Source organism: Piliocolobus tephrosceles, chromosome 7 (genome assembly GCF_002776525.5).
Source record: "Piliocolobus tephrosceles isolate RC106 chromosome 7, ASM277652v3, whole genome shotgun sequence".
In the NCBI taxonomy this organism is placed as follows: Eukaryota; Metazoa; Chordata; class Mammalia; order Primates; family Cercopithecidae; genus Piliocolobus; species Piliocolobus tephrosceles.
The window spans coordinates 72,502,178-72,517,328 of NC_045440.1; the positions used below are offsets into that span (position 1 = coordinate 72,502,178).

Here is a 15,151-nt window from a genome sequence, read left to right on the forward strand (position 1 = left end):
GGAAAACAAACCAGCCTTTGACACATCCCTCCACGTGCAGCGCCCGACGCTGTGGGCCATGGGCGGCCGCGCCTCTCCCCTGCCTGCCACCGCGCAAGGCCCCATTATTGCGCGCGCCCTGCTCCCTACCAGGTGGCTTCGCGTACCTGGCGGCGGCGCCCTCGGCCTCGGAGGCTGCCCGGGCGGGCTGGGGCTCGGGCGGCGCTCGCTGGGAGTCGGGGCGCCCCTCAGCCGCTTCCTGGGCGCCGATCGCCGCCCTCCTGCCCCCGGGTGGGGCCGAGGGCGTCAGCAGCCGCGGGCTCTGGGCCGCCGCCTGGGAACCCAGGGTCAGATTTAGTTTCACAACAACGTCTCCTCGACACCGCAACCCAACTGGAGGCCGAAGCCGAAGGGGCGGCCGGGCGGGGCGGGACGGGAGCGCGGCCGGCGTGGGCCACGGTGGGAAGCGGGCGCGGGGGACCCCGGCGGGCCCCGGGCAGCGCGGCTGCACTTACTCGTGTCACAACTGCTGCGGCGCGGGGCTGAGGAACCGGTTCTTCCAAAAGCAAACCGAAAATGGGTAACAGAGAGGCCGGGGCAGCGCTAAGAGGGGTTCCGCCTCGGTGTTTAGGGCAAAAAACCCGGCTCGGGCTTCCAGAAATTCGAGCCAGCGGTGGCTTTTTCTTTCTTTCCTTTCTAAACGCGCCTGTGCCTCCGGGTCGAGGGGCGCCCTTCGCGCGGCTCCGAGTGCACAGCGACACCAGGGCTGGCGCTGGAGAGGGGAGCCCTCTTCCCAGCACCGCTCGGGTCTTCCCCGTACCCCCCACCCACAGCCCCTTCACTGGGCCCGACGCCCCTCCGCTCTGCAGCCGGAGCCTGGGCCTGCTGCCCACTGCCCCACGGGGTGTCTCGGACGCCTGGTCCCTGCAGCGTATTCTACGGGAGAGGCCTCAGAAACAGAAGGAGGGGATGGTGGGTTAGCTCTGTCACCGCAAGGGAGCTAGGTGTGCATGGGGAGGTTCTGAAGGGGAGGATGTGTGGAATGATTTGGTGATTTGGGGCGAGGGGCTCTAGGTTGGATATAAAGGAATATTCAGTCAGCCTGAAACTTATGAAAACCTCTGGGATTCAAATAACTTTAGAAGTGATCTTAAAGGTATGTATTCTAACTTCTTACAGACAGCGTAACTGAGGCCAAGAATGGTAAATGGATTACCCCAAAGTCGGGCAAGGGAGCCTTGACTAAATGCCCAGGCCTAACCCATTATCCTTTCTTCTAAACTTTTTGCCTTTCTTTGCATCAAGGGACGCTTTGGGATGGTAGGGGGAAGTTTCTGTAACCCCAAAATTCCCTTGTCTCTGTAACCTAAGGGGAGCTAGAGAACCTTGATTCAACCTGCAAAGTATTTCAACCTTGGATGAAGCATCCATTACAAGCCAGTAATCTGAGATGTTCCTTCTCCAGGAACTTCCTCTTACTTGATTGGGGAATCCAATCAGGAGCAGTGAAAGATATGCAGATACCTTGATGATTTGCTCTTATAAGGACTCATCACTTCTCAGTGAGCATCAGAATGTTGGCTCTTCTCTCCCTCAGATGAAATCCCTTCCCCATCCCCCACTCAATTGTTCACATCCAATGAGATCATGTAAGCAAAAGGGCCTTAGAAAGTAGAAATCATAGCATGAATGCAGGTATTATTGTACATACTCTTTCAAAATTGTCTAGATTCACTCACTTTACCATTGTTTCTGTCAGTCATTGAGTTTCTGTTGACTTGTCCTAGATGCCATGAAGAGTCAGAACAATGAGATCTAATCCTTCACCTTAAAGGCCACAGATTATAGATTCTGAGATAAGAACAACACACAGGAAATCATCAGAAATCTACGCAAAGATTGATATTTTTGGTCCTTAACTGTTGGATATTTTTATGTTTTTAGACCCAGAAACTTTCCAAAATAGACCATGTATATTGGGTGAGGGAGACTTCATGTAGAAATCAATGCATCAATAAACTGTTAACCCAATAAGGCTCCAATACTTGCCCAAATAGAAATGTTAACCAAATTACGCAGGTGATGAGGGTGGCTTTTCCTTTTTGAAGAGGAAACTACTACCTATGCTTTCTACCTATTCATAAAGAATTACTATAACATAAAAAAGCAAATCCAGAGACTCTTAAAGATGAGGTGATCAAAAATTTTATTGGGGGGGGGCAGAAAAAATAACCCAAAGCTACCAGATGTAAGTGTTTGTTAAGAACTTATCAAAGGCAATGAAAGTTTCTCATGTCAAAGATTGCAAGCATACTATCTATTTGAAAATCATATTTTAAAAATCAATTTATATAATTCAGAAGTAACATATCACCTAAAATTTTTATGTATTAAATAGAAGAATTATTTTGATACTTTATCCTAGTATTCTTAAAGTTAGAGAGAACAGTTCTCAACCCAAATATCTGACCATTTTATTTTTTTAGGGAATCTCACTTTCACATGGCCTTGGATAAAAACCGATCTAAATGTTGAACCAGTTTCTGAATTTGAAGATGTGGAGAATTATTTCATCATTACTCTTTTAGAAAGGCTGTATGTTTAAAATATTGGCAGTAGTGGATTCAGCAGATAGAGTCATATTCAGAATTTTTTATTTAGGAAAATTATTTGCACAAAGTACATTTATTTTAGCACAGTATAAAATTCTTCATATTCTCCAAAACAGGAGTAGCAGGAGCCAATTCATCCAGTATAATGTATTCCAGACACTTGCTGGAATAAACAATGCTCTTGAGCCCCTTAGATGCATAGCCAATAGGGAGCTGTTGACTATTTGAGGTTTTTACACATCACTCAGCCAGATCAGAAATCCAAATCTCAAATCAGTCACAGGCACACAGTGTGGATTTACAGTCCTGCCTGGGTATAGGGTCACCACCTGCAAATACCACCAAAGATGGGTTTATTTTTGATTAAAGTATACTTAATTTTTAAATTTTAGATGAATACAAGTATAAATAAAATTTTCAATACAAATTTAAATGTCCTTTGCAACACCAAGCCGAAACAAGCTAGAACATATATTCATAATTATCCATCTGAGGTTATATTCGAGTTTACATACATATCTTGATACAGACGTAGATATAGACATATTTATCTGTAGAATTTCCATGAATAACTAGAATATGCCATAAGGACTCAATTATGTATCTGTTAGTTTATATTGGACTTAGAACATTCAGCTGTTTACATATTGTAACATGTTAATCCTAACTGCTATCCTAACCTAAATTATGTACCATAAAGACATGACAATGGTTTTTTTCATATGAAGGCACAAAAATTGCTGAAGTGTAGAGTTATACTCTGGCTTATGGCATAAATACAGAACACATGTGATAGAAACGTGCATTTAAACTCAGGTTCTATTCATATTCTCAAATACAGATCTACGAAAGGCAAAGGGCAAAAATCAACAAGAGTTTCTAGTTCTTTGAGCATTTATATTCTGCCTACACTGACAGGCTAGGTATGTTGTGACCAGTCCTGATTCAAAAGAAATTCTCTCTTTCACTCTATGTCTCTCTCTTTGTCTCACACACACACACACACACACAGACACACACACATTGAAAATTCCTTCATTATTTAGTTTGGCAATATATTTTCCTATAGAAAAACTTGCCAAATGCATCTAAAAGCAGTTATTCTTAAGAAGGAGAATGAAGATCCAACCCTTTAACTGACATCAAGATTTATTCCTGAGCACCAGTGGCAGAAGACTGGACCATGTGGGAACAGCTTAGAGTGAAGCCACCTCCCCAGGTGTGAGTTAGGAATTTTCTTATATACAGAAACAATTTAAAGAAACTTTGAATGGATGAATCATTTGTTTCCAGTACTGGGCTTTTTACTTTCACTTAGCTAAGTCACTTATTATGGTGAGGAATTATGTTAACTCTTTCAGTATAAAGTGCATCTCTTCAGTCTAGAGAGCATTAGTCGAAGACACTAGAACAATAATACCAACAAAAGTTATGCTAAGACTAAAGATACAGTCTCTAAGCTCTAGGACCTTTATATAAGTACATGCACTCTTTAATCTGCTGGAATATCCTGTAATCTGAAAATTATTTTATATGGCCATTGATCCCCTAAAACGTGTGAACTAAACTAGGGAGAAGTTTACTCACTAAATAGGAACTTATTACATGAGCCATAAATTGTGACTTTTCCAGCCAATTTCTTATTACATTAGGACTGTTTTTCTAAACCAGGTATTGTTGGCTAACATTAGGAAGTAAATTTCCCCATCAAGACTTCTAAAGGACATCACCAGATTCTTTAATTATACCAGGGATTTGGGAGGTATGCAGTGAAAGGATCTAGGGTGAAGGGAACAAGCTTACTTTTATCTTTATTCACTGTCAGCTTAGGAGACCAAGTGAGGAATGCAACACTAGGATTCTTGACTAGATTTCTACTAAAGTAAAGACTTAAGGTTAATTTTCAAGCAATGTTTTACCTATGTCTCATAAATAATTACTATGTTAAACTTTACTGTATGTTTAATTAACTAAAAAGGAAAACCTGTCCTGTTGAATGTTCCCTTTTAGTGAATCAAAGTTATTGAGATAAAATGTTTCTGCATGTTAATTAAATTTATCTAATTTTTATTTTATCACTTTTTTCTCTTGGCTTAAATATGTATACATATATGTCTATATGTTTTTGTTGTCATACATATGTATGTCTGTATATAGGCTTTTTGTTGTCAACTGTTATAGATGGAGCTTTCCTGAACTTTCAGTTTACTTTTATCCAGATTATTCTACTTACTGCCATATCCATTTGTGAGCTGACATTTACAAAGAGATGATATTTAACGAGTGCTTTTGGGGAATATGATTACTCAATGTGTCAGTCACGTTCTCCCCCTCCCCCTGGGAAAGGCAATGGCTGATTGTTCTTTTAAACTGTCTGTATCATATGACAAACATCAGATTTACTATTTTTTCTCACAACTAAGGAAGTTTTAAAATAGCACCTTTTTCTTCAAGAGTAAAATTGCAGGTGAATTTTAAAAATAATATTCATCATTTTGCTCTTCCAGTATGGTTTAGAACAGAACTGCATGCTCCACAAGTAAACCCCAATGGCCAGGAGAATGGAAATGCTTCGAAGTTTGACTCATGAAGAGTGGACCTCAAGTTTATGACTTTTAGATTATATTTCCCTAGACATACTACTTGCACTTATCTAGGTTAAATCTTATTTGCTGTTTCCTGACCATGCTTTTGGCAGATAGCTGATAGTACTTTTGTTGACTTTGGTTTACAGTTGTAAATTACAGTTAAACTCTTTAAAAAGAAAAATCTATTTCATTCTGTGACTTCTATCATCATGCAAAAACAAAACTAAACGGGTATACCCTTATTTCACAAAGGCCAGGATATGAAAGCTTGGATTCATCAAAAAGATGTAACATTAAAGGTTTTGTTCTATAAAAACACAGACTGGATGGAGGCCCATTGAGACGAAACAAGCAGCTCTCCTTTAGCCAACAATAAACCTGAAGAATAGTCCTAGAGGTAGCAGTGAAAATAACGTTCAGACTTCCTTGCCTTGTATGCCAAACCAAGCACCACCAATGTGCCAAAATTAGTGCCAAAGGAATAGTGGAAAGAGGAAAGCAAACAATACGTTGTTTGTTTGATAGGTATAACATATTTAAAGTGAGGAAAATTAAGTCTCCAACATGGTAATTGTCTTTACTTCTTAACATATAATAGGAGGCACTGAAAAGCTATTTTGGGTAATGAAAATCTAAGTGTCCTTGAATATTTGTCAGATGGCGGGCTGAATTGCTGATTAGGGTTGACTTGTTTTGTTTTGTTGTCTGTTTTTTGTTTGTTTGTTTGTTTTGTTTTAATTCCTTGCCTCCATGTGGTTTCTCTCCTAACAGAGATATTTTGTTTGTGTGTATTGCTTGGCTACGATATTCTATTTTATCAAATAAATGTATTATTTTTAATCTATCCATTAAGGAACAAAACTGAAAATTGCTTTATCGCCATCACTTAAAACCAGTGCTCCTACATGATATTAAATATATGTATAAACTGAATCATAACTCAAAACCATATGTTTATGGTGAGTTTGAAAGGAGGGACTCCAAAGGATAAATTTTATCATTTATTTTTCAGAATGCACAGTATACTAACAACTATTGGCCATTTTATTCTGAAATATCTGTCCCAGGATTTCACTTAATTTGCTGAAGATAATGAGGTAAATGGCTAGCCCAAATATTGCCTAAATCTAACATACTGTAGGTACTTCCCTTAAAATCATAGAATGTATATATGCAAAAGGAAAACTCAAATAACGACAGCTAAGGAAAACTACTGATCAACTGGGACAAAATGTTAGTTGGAGTAAAAACCAGTTACTCACACACACACATATGTAAGCAAGAAAACATATGAACCCTGTAGTCATTGCAGTGTGATCCCTTATAACAATTTTTAATCTTTAAGTTACGTATAATTTCTTAGCAGTCTCAAGTCACTAATTTAATAGGTCTGGGTCGGGTCCCAGCAACTCGGGTAATTCTTACATGCAAGCAGATGCAATGACATCCACGGAGGCAAAACGTCGTGTGCGTTTGTTTACCTGTATTCTGTGCTGTTGGAAGTGGATTGCCAGTGAGGCCAGACACAAGGGGATATAAACGCATGTAGAAAATTAATTGTGAGCTAGAAATGCTGATCAAATCGTTTGCATCACAAAGCAGTGTTTACTGTTAAGAAATACTGCAAATGTGGTTGCAAGGATCAAAAATGGGTGGCTCATTTGATATGAAAATTGAGCTAGGAGGAGCGAAAGAGAGAGAGAGAGAGAGAAAGAGAGAGAGAGAGAGAGAGACTGGGGTCGCCTGCAGGTCTGTGGCGACTTGGGAGGAATCATATGACCAAAGACCAAGAAACGGCTTGAGCCCAGTTCATACAGTTAAGCGAAATTCACCTCAGGTAGAAGGGTTTTCTTTCGTCGATTTCACCTTCACTCTACGGAAATCTAGCTTCTTAGGCAAGGTTTATCTCGTTTCTCAAGCCTAGGACGCTGGTGTATTTTGAGGCAGTCTCCTAGAAGTCTTGGGAGACTCTGGGAGCTGGTCCAGTGTGCAGGCGCGACCTATAGCTCTGCCTGGTGGATCTGCAATTCGATTTCAGGCCTTTTTCCCCCTCGGCATTTTTTTCCCCTGACTACTTGAGAGGAAAAAAACAAAAACTGTATAAGAAACTCGAGAAGAGACTGTGGGATGCAGAACCGCACACGTGGTCCTGCAAATTGGATAGGAGACTGGGGGAGGCGGGGAAGAGAGAAGTGAAACTGGAAATTATGGTACAGCTTTAGAATCCCAGAATCTCCATTGTTCTTTCCCAGTCTGTATTGTTTTTGGTTCTTCACAGCTGCACTTATCCAATAAAAGTGGAAGAGCGAAGGTGATGGTCTGAACAGGGATGTGTCTATGGACAGAAATGTACAAGCAGCATGTCGTGGGGATTTTTGCTGGAAAGCCTCAAACAGAGATGCAGTTCCTGAGACTGTTTCTAAGTAGTTGTAGATTATTTTACCAAAGATTATGAACAGCTTCTTTGTCCAAATCTAAGACACAGAAATGTGTCACCTCCTTCAAACAGGACATTCGAATTTCATTCCTTTAGAGAGCAGTCAAACCCTCAGGAATTAGAGAAGATGAAAGAACATCCTTTTATGATATGTTTTGGGCAGCTAAACAGGTAGGCAGATAAATAAAAGAAAGTGGATTGCTTCTGGAAGCTGTTTTGCTTCAGAATGTGCCTTTTGGCTAAAAATAATTTATTGTAAATAAAAGGAAAAGACAAACTTCTGTCAATGTAGATGCATCATTTGATAAATAAAATCGAAAACGAATTTTCTTTGGAAAAGGGAAGATAAAGTGCTACTTCTGATACCTCAATCAAGTCAAGATTTAAGAAAAAATATTCCCCAATAAGAATGTTGAATTTTGTTTTTCTTTTCTAACATGTCTTGAATGAAATAAAACCTGTTAACAAGATTGTAATGAAAACTTTGCATAATCTAAACATCCAAAGAGAAAAATTCTAGATTGATTGTATTTGGGGACTGCAAAGATTTTATTGCTAGATATCACCGAGGTAGTGGAACCAGAGGCTGAGAAAGCAGTGGGACTCTACCTGTGGCGGGGTGCCAGGGGGAGACTTTAGAAAACGTTCCCCCAATTACCAAAGAAAAAAGAAAAAAGAAACTGCATAAAAGGTTGAGCTGAGCTTTTTTTTTCAGGATATATTTTCAAATGTATAGATTTTGAAGGCCAATTACCAATTCACGAAAGTATGGAAATAAAACACAAGAGCAAATGCCAAATACCTGTGGTTTACGTATGCTTCGTAAAATCACAGGGTTTTTAGATTCATGTGGATAATGGAGAGAGAGAAAATGATAGATAAAAGTCCGTTTGGGTTTGTCGTGGATTTCCATACACGACAGATATTTTCTTAAGTTTCCAAATTCTTCATGTAAAAACACTTGTCTAATATTTTAAGCTTCCGACACGGCAGCAGACATGTCCTTATTTTGCTTCTCGGAAGTACTTGGGAAAAGATAACCCAAGAGATACTTCTAAGTGAAACCAGTCCTTGCTGGTTGACCTCAGGAAACCATGGGAGATGTGTGGTCATCTCTGCAAGGATGCTGGGTGTGAAAAGGTGAGGAAACTTCAACTGACATCCACCGCCCCATGTCCTTGTGGAGCTTTGAATAACGCTTATTTAGCACCATTCTTCGGATGCAAGGAAGGAAAAGGAGAGAGCTCCTTCCAGTGGGAGAAGTGGATGTAAGGGGCATTTTATGACGCCTTGGTGAGGAGGGCAGATCAGGAAAGCCCCCTGGAGCTGCTGAGTTTCTTCAAGATCGGGTAAGTCTGCAGATGAGGCCTGCCGGCCCTGAGCTGCGGATCAGTTCTGCGGGCGCTGGCTCTCTCCACGCCACCACCCGCGCGCCCGCGGCAGCCACAAGCGTCCCGGGCGGGGAAATCAGTTGCCTCCCGGCGATGCCTATTACTAGCAGCTGCTTCTGCTTAGCCCTGCGAGGGTCGGTTTGCCCCAGCCCACGGCCTCTCCCAGGGTTCGGTCTTCTCCCGCCCCTCCCTCCCTTTCCCGCCTCTCCCCACAGCTCCACAGTGGCCGCGGCAGGTCAACGCTGTCGCGCAGTCACTCGCGCAGGTTCCCAGCTCTCAGTTGGGGGTTCGGGGGGAGGCAGCAGGAGGAATGAGCCAGAAGGAACGGGAAGCTTTAAGCCCACCGAGGGAGGTTAGAGGAAGGCGCTGTGGCTGTGGGATTAGGAGGCCACAGACGGGAACTGCGCCGAGCTAGACTAGCTGTGGAAGGCTGTCTCTCCACCCCGCCAGAGCGCGCCGAGAAGGAGTGGGAGGCCTGGGCAGGAGAGAGGTGCTCTTGCGCCCACCCGCGCCCTGCTGGCCACCTGTGGCGTCGGGGAGACCACCTGTGGAGAGGGTGCAGGGATGCTGCTGCCCTGAAGCGGGACCCCCAGGAACTAGCGAAACGTGCCGGGGGAGAGCGCATGGTGACCCCAGGAGCAGAGTAACCGTGGCGGTCCTCTCCCTCTTTCTGGCACTCCACTGTCAGCATCTGCTAGAGACAAACGCCCAGGAAGCGCTGCGGATGCACACAAGGTTGATGGACTGGGACAGGAAAATCGCTTCTGCAGCGCGGGGCAGCACAAACTGGGGGCCGGGTCACTGAGGTGGCCCCGGCTGCAGCGACTGGCGTCGATTTCTCCTCCCAGAGCTAGGCGGGAGTGGGACCCCGGGTCACAGCAAGAGTCGCCCGGTGAGGACTGGCCCGGCCCGTGGCGCCTAGCTGTAAAGGGGCCTAATGCTGCGTGTTTGTCGCAAAAGGAGGCCTGTTCTGACACCAAGGAGTGTCAGATACTTAAGGATAAGCTTCCGAAGGGAGTTTTCACCTAGACTGCGGCAGTATTTTGGAAAATGAGCCTCATCCGTGGCTAGGATGAGTTAGATTTCCGCACCCCTGCACAGTTCTGTTCTGTGGGCTTAGCACTAGGAACAATAGCATCTCCCCTGCCCAGAAGTGACCAAAGCAAAATGGCCTATCGGGTCCTTCTCCCCGCCCACTGCCTAGAGTAGGGGGCTCATCTGTCAGTTGAGGGCACACCCCTTCGTGCCTGTGTCATATTTGACAGCCGAAGGGATCTTTGCTATATTGCAGTCGTCCAACCCTGCAGTTCTGCTGAAGAAGAGCATTCCCAGGGGTCAAGTGACCTGCCCACGGTGACATCGCTGTTTGCCCAGCGTCTAAAATAGTTCCTGGTGCAGAACGACCCACCAGTAAATATGTGTTCAATGAATGAACACCCAGCAAGGTGGTCGTAGACTCTGGATCGGATTTCCAGTGTATCTAATGCAAGTACAGAGTAACAGCAGGCTGGGGCGTTTTCCTCCCAATGCCGCGCTACAAGGCCAGGACACAGCACTCCCAAACCCAGATGCCCTCTTGCTGACAGATTCGGGCGACAAACCCCGAACTTGTCTCCCTTCTTTTCTGATTTCTAAGAATCCACGGCCTCCAGCCCTAATCCCAACCCCGCCTCCGTTTTCATCCCTAAATTCTAGACTGTTTTGTGGTCAGTACCATTTTCTTACTATCAAAAACGGTGGCCGGCAGAAAACTACGATAAGTAAAGCATAGTCTCTTCTCGCCTTTATGGACATCCCCGCATTTTTTGGCGTTCTTAGCCTCGGCCAAGTGCAAGCCATCCGTAAAGGTCTCTTGGGTCAGCGTTAGCATTCTTCCCCCTGCCGCCCGCCAGTAACATCCAATCTGAGTGGTAAAAATGCCAGCGTGCAGTGCAGTGCAGCTTGAAGACAAGACCCCCCCCACCTCCAGCTGTGAGACCCAAGCCAATTGTTGCCCTTAGCGGAGGCCTCCTAGAATTTCTGGGGCCGCCACTGCTCTGGGGGAATCTTGGGACACAGTCCGGGGCAAGAACAAAGCTAGGCGCCAGCAAGTGCTGACCAGCCCGGACGCGCCAGCCGGGTCCTAGACGTCTCGGGTTCTTTCCAAGAATCAGGAAGGTGACTGTGCAGGGCGCAAAGGACGCCCAGTTACCGTTTCCTGGAGAAACACCTTTGCTAATGCATTTAGGGAGGTTGCTAATTGTTAGCCATGTGCAACCTGAAGACCAATAGAGCTTTCTCCAGGTAAAGACGCCCTCCGCTTTACCTGGAGGAAGCCCGATTGGAGAATGCCAGAGGGCGGATGGCGGTAGTTTTCCAGAGGTGGAGAGAGATTTGGGACATTTTGGAGGTTTCGATCAACGGCTTAAAAAACCACTGTGACAGAAAACGTTTGTAAAACCCGACATTCGTTGTAAGCACCTGCAAGAAAGGCGGATTCTCGCCCCTAAAACGCCCCTAAAACGCCCTTAATACAGAGCTTGCACGCGGAAGTGCCATGGCCATTGAATGAAGGGGGGACCGTTCGCGTTAATACCGGCAATGTGCTTTCTCCGGTGACACTACGCAGCTGTCGTTTTCCCTATTTCTATGATCGCTATGGGACCCAAGTAAATAATTTCAATTTCCCGACTATCCGCTTGGAAATCTATTAAAGGAACTGTTTTCCTATCTGATACATCTAAGTTATCAGTAAGGTCTTCGAATTGGGGTTCCCTCAGAGACTATTGCCAATATTTTCTGAGATTACCTCTGTTCATTGTGATCAGAAAAACACGCATCCATGTTTATACTCACAATGAAGGAATGTGAAGCAACAAACATATGGTTTACTAAAAATATATAGAACCTGATTTCTTTGTAAGAAAAATGATTGGGAGAGATGCTCCCAGACCTCGTCACTGATAATTATTTGAGCAGTATATAAAACCTCAGGAAATAGTCACTGTAAAAGAAATAGCATAGCAGCTAAACTAATCTGGTGATCCAATTATCTTTTCCAAATATTCCCTATTGTACCTGTGCATGAATACAAAAACCTCACATATCTCAATTTTCTTATACTAGCAAAAGTTCTGGAAAATATTACAAATTATTCATGAAAGAAATACATGAAGAATGATATTTTCAAAGACTAGTTATAGACACCTGCAAATCTCTAATTTTCCTGAAGTTAAGCCTTGCTTTCCTTTTCTGTCGAAATTTAAACTTGAAAAAATATTTACAGGTAACATTGAATTCTTGGTCTCACATCTCTTAACAAAGAGAATTTGTCTTGCCTCTTTCAGAGTATTTTTGCAATAATGAGTTTTTCATTTTCACCTCTTAATGCCATACACTCTGTGTTTTTAGTATACTTCAATCACACATTGTCAATATGTGCATTAAAGGAACATAAAGAAAAATATCCCTTTGGCCAGCCAATCTGTGGAGTCTGTGGGGATGCACGATGTTGTTAATTCCTCTGAGCTCCATCTGTGGAAATGATGAAGGCTAGCCATTATGTAGGATTGTGAGGTTAAATTAATTAGGTTCTTCCATTATAATGCAGTCTTCTGGAGATGGTTGCCATTTTCCCTTTAAATGTCATTATTTCTACATCTAGTTAGCAGCTGATGCAATTAAAGAGGAGATAATGTAAATTTAGCAATACAAATAACACTTTCTTTCATGTATGTTGAGAAATGCATGACAAGAAGGACCAGCCAAGTTATACCTGTCTGCCATAAACAACTGATGTAACTCGTACTTTAAAAGAATAAACTAAAACCAGCCAGTATGCACTTGGATTCTTTTCTTCAGTAAATTCTTGAATCAATACTTTTGTTTCATGTTTTCATGTTCTCAGTAATGTTAACATATCCAGTTACAAACTCTTGCCAGTAAGAAAGAAAATATGCCCTGCTGTGCACCCTTCTAAACACTTTTAAAGAATCATGCTTTCTTTTCATTTGGAATTATAATTTTGATTGTCTGTGGTATCTTTGCAATCTCCAATGGATAATGAGTGGACACACTTCATTTCCTAAACTAATCACCTGAGGCAAAAATCAAGGTCACATTAGCAGACCCAATAACATCTCTGATCTTGTACAACAGGGCATATATAAACACAAAAATAGCATTAATTATGATATTTATTCTGCCACTGCAGAAACATCAGAAAGACTGGTAAGCTAATGAATCTATACAGCAAGTATTAAAAACAGATGTATTCCTGTTGCATTAGAGAGTAAGAATGTATTAGTAATAGTTGATAAACTGTACATTCTAATAAAAATAGTGCAATATAATTTTTTAAAAATTTTGAGCCTTTCAAGAAATATTTTATTAGTCTTAGTTATTTAAAAAATCTTGATACTCAATATCCAGTATTTCTAGCACTGATATCTAAACAGATCACAGATATCAAGATAAGCCCTCTTGTTCATAAATAACAGTTGTTTGCTCCAAGTATATTCAGCTTTTCTCTTTTGTTTCCTACAAAATGACTACACATTTTTAATCATCTATAAGGCGCACTACAAGATACAGTTTAGCTTATGAAAATCACATCTCATTTAAATGTAGGAGATCCAGGTATACTGTTGGCCTTCTAATGCATTTGTGGGTTTTCCTTGACAGTTGGATGGCCCTTCGGTTATGCACTACTTCCTCAAAGAGATGTACTTAGCAATGTGTGATAGCCAGCACTCCCTCCTCCACCCTGGGTTGCACGTGTTTGCATGCTGGATTACATTGGTACTTTTACCATGGGTTGTGATATCCTGGTGAATTCCAGGTGAAGACTGCTGGCAGTCAGGGATTCTTAGGTGCTCTAAGAACCAGGGTACCCTGGTAACAGGCACAGGTACCGGCAGGCAGTGACTACCCCCAAAGCTGTCTTCAATTCAAGATCTTATACCCTTTTCCTAAATGCACATGAAAGCCATTAGGTCTGGGAATCTAAAACTATCAATGTAGTTTGAACCCAGAATGTCTCTGCTTTATGGAAATTTACAGTTTAGCAAATGGCAGTTGGGTTGAAGATACGGAACAGAACAATTAAGTCTAAAGATCCAACTAACTAAAAGAAACATTATATTATCAGCTAGCCCAAAGTATGTCACCAGCAATCAGAAGTCACATCCTCATCCTCGTTCATTTTCCACCTCTTCTCTCTCTTATGCTATGTTCCCAAATCAACAGTGTCCTTTACTTTCGAAAAGGAGGTTCTAGATTTTGGACCCTCAAAAACTTTATTCTTTTCAGACCTCCTGGAGATATAAATCAGATTAGAATACAAAAAAGGAGAGAGAAAGAATATGAATGAGATGCTTCCAATTGAAAAGACTTTGCCCCTCCCTTACTTTCCTTTTTCCTTTTTTCTTTTAGTTCAGAGAGGGGAACCCGTAAAATTCTCTGCAGCACACACTATAAATTGCCTTTTGCTGAAAGTTTTAATACTTAATTTAAAGTCAAAGGATATTTTCTTGACGACTTTAGCTTTTGCTGTTCATCTGGGAGAAAATCCAGGTGGGAAATTTAATGTAATTCAGTAAAATTTTCCAATGTAGCCTTGTTGAAGGCAAACATCTTGAGTGGAGCAGGTACTTTTAGACACAAATCAAAATCTGTTTTGTTGACATAAAATGCAATTAGCATTAATTCAAATATTCATTAGTTCAGAACTTTAAAAGGGGGATTCAGTGGATATTCAAAGAGGAAATGAAATGGATGAATAATTAAGAGCAGGTCCACAGATAATAAAGTTCATCAGGATAACTTCTGGATAATCTTATCTCTCAAGTAATATTTAAACTTGATTGGGAAAATCAACTCTTGGAGCTTTTATATTGCAAAACATAGCTAATAAAGAACTAGTGCAGGACTTCTGAAAAGACAAAATAAAAAAAGAGTAGATTCTGACACTTCGAGGAATTAATCACTTTGAATTAACCTAAAAGGAAAATATGATGACTCATTCAAGGAAAATTCTTAATCTTTTCTTATTTGAAACCCACTAAGAAATACTCTCAATAATTGAATTAATTACTTTCTGATTCTGCTTAAATACATTTGCAAAGAAATTCTGCAGAATGCACAAGGAATTCACCTTATTTTTAA

The 15,151-nt window shown here is 42.0% G+C and overlaps 1 protein-coding gene across 4 annotated transcripts in view; it reads right to left on the bottom strand.

The window, feature by feature from the left end:
* EYA1 (EYA transcriptional coactivator and phosphatase 1) overlaps positions 1-719 on the bottom strand; it is a 350,164-nt gene extending 349,445 nt beyond the window's left edge. For 2 of the 4 annotated variants that reach the window (XM_031935953.1, XM_031935951.1), the window contains exon 1: positions 495-719. The gene's annotated coding sequence lies outside the window, so the exon portion shown is untranslated. Of the gene's footprint in view, positions 1-146; positions 336-494 lie in introns of those variants that run through there. The other 2 variants (XM_023184055.3, XM_031935952.1) reach the window with 1 other exon arrangement.
* Between the last annotated feature and the right edge of the window lie 14,432 nt (positions 720-15,151).